Source organism: Moschus berezovskii, chromosome X, assembly GCF_049115385.1.
Source record: "Moschus berezovskii isolate FMDL1 chromosome X, NW_MosBer_1.0, whole genome shotgun sequence".
Classification (NCBI taxonomy): Eukaryota; Metazoa; Chordata; class Mammalia; order Artiodactyla; family Moschidae; genus Moschus; species Moschus berezovskii.
Genome location: NC_142488.1, coordinates 42,930,071 through 42,932,044, shown reverse-complemented (window position 1 = coordinate 42,932,044; position 1,974 = coordinate 42,930,071). Strand labels below are relative to the sequence as shown.

The 1,974-nt window shown below is 40.8% G+C and overlaps 1 non-coding gene across 1 annotated transcript; it reads left to right on the top strand.

Annotated features, from left to right (window-relative positions):
* Positions 1-973: 973 nt before the first annotated feature.
* TRNAC-GCA (transfer RNA cysteine (anticodon GCA)) lies at positions 974-1,045 on the top strand. The gene has a single exon. It is a non-coding gene; the product is annotated as a tRNA-Cys (tRNA).
* Positions 1,046-1,974: the final 929 nt, after the last annotated feature.

Sequence of the window (1,974 nt, the reverse complement as noted above, 5' to 3'; positions counted from 1 at the left end):
CCCCTACCCCAGTGCTCTGAATTTCCGAGAGTCCAGGAGGATCTCTATCGCCTGAGACAGGGTAGATTCTGTGTGAGCACATGTACAGCCGCCGTGTGTGTGTGTGTGTGTGCGTGCGTGCATGTGTGCTTTAAAATAGGGGGAAAAGTATAAGGCAGGTAATTGTAGACATTTAGATACTTGGGAAAATACCAGAACGAATTATAAACCAATCAATTTTCCAGCACTTAGGAAAGCAAACCTCAGTGTGTGGTGAGTATTATTGTGTCATGGTGAGGCCGTGTGCCAGACTGATTCTGTTTTCTGCTCGGAGTGCCATGTCATGCTGATCCTGGGGAAGAAGTAGATGTAATCTATTCAGACTTCATTAAGGCTTACATGTCCTTCAGCATGCTTTTCTAATCAACAACCTAGACAGATAAGGTCTATATTTACTGTGTCCAAGAAGATTTTCCTGCCTGCCAAAAATGTAGCAGAGACGCAATCTTATTTATTACTACTCTTTAGAGCTAGTAGCAGCCTGGGGAGAGCGTGGTGGAGAAAACGATGGGCTCATAGGGAAAAGGTAAGCACAACAAAATCAAGGGAAGGGAAGGTATACTCTGGCTCAGGTATTATTTATCATTTATGCAGAGGAAAACACTCAGTTCTCTCCACATGGTACTTGACAGATAGAATGGATGACCTAGGCCTAGCTCTAGGGCTTTGATAGCCCAACTTATCAGGTTTAACAAATAAATACATGCTATAAGCAAGGGATTATTTTTTTCAGTTTATAGTACCTTTAAAAGTTTTATTTTTTCCTGAGGATAGATAAAATTAACATTCTCTAAAAGAAGAGAGAGTACACAGAAAAACAGAATATAGTAAGAGGCAAAATACCTCAGTATTTAAACAACCATCAATTTTGGTGCCAGTGCTGGGTTCAAATCTAGACTCTGCTAGTTGATAGACTCTATATCTGATCTGGGCTTCCCTGCTGGCTCAGACGGTAAAGCGTCTGCCTGCAATGCAGGAGACCCAGGTTCGATCCCTGGGCTGGGAAGATCCCCTGGAGAAGGAAATGGCAACCCACTCCAGTACTCTTGCCTGTAAAATTCCATGGACAGAGGAGCCTGGTAGGTGACAGTCCATGGGGTCGCAAAGAGTCGGACACGACTGAGCGGCTTCACATGGTCACATATCCGTTCTGAGCCCCAATTTCCACAATAAAAAAATGAGAATAATAATGCTTAATTTGTAAGGTTGTTGTAAAGATTAAAGGAGCCTGGTTTTTCTACTTCAGATAACACAAAAAACTGGATAGACTGATAAACTTTTCTATAATAAAGCATCTAGAAATCTTAGATACAAACTCCCTAGAAAGTAAAGAAAATCTCTGGGCACCGAAAAGAGACAGAAAGCATAAACCAAAATGATAGGCAAGCCCAAAAGTTATTCGCAGTTGCCACTGAGAGGAATGTAGAACTCTGAGGGGATTTTTAAAAAATTTTACTGAAATATAGTTGATTCACAAGGTTGTGTTTAATTTTTGCTGTACAGCAAAGTGATTCCATATATATATTTATGCTGTGCTGTGCTCTGTCACTTCAGTCGTGTCCGACTTTTTGCGACCCGCCAGGCTCCTCTGTCCATGGGATTCTCCATATATATATATATATATATATATGTCCTTTTTCATAGTTTTTTCCATTATGGTTTATCACAGGATATTGAATACAGTTCCAAGTTCTTCTTTTTTTTTTTTTAGTATATTTCATTTATTTTATTTGGTTGCATTGAGTCCTAGTTACATACAGCATGTGGGATCTAGTTCCCTGACCAGGGATGGAATCCAGGCCCCCTCCATTGGGAGCACAGAATCTTAGTGACTGGACCACCCAAGAAATCCGCCCCCTCACCCGCTTTTTTTAAAAAACAATTTTATTTATTCAGGCTGTGCTGGATCTTCATTGCTGTGAGGGCTTTTCTCTA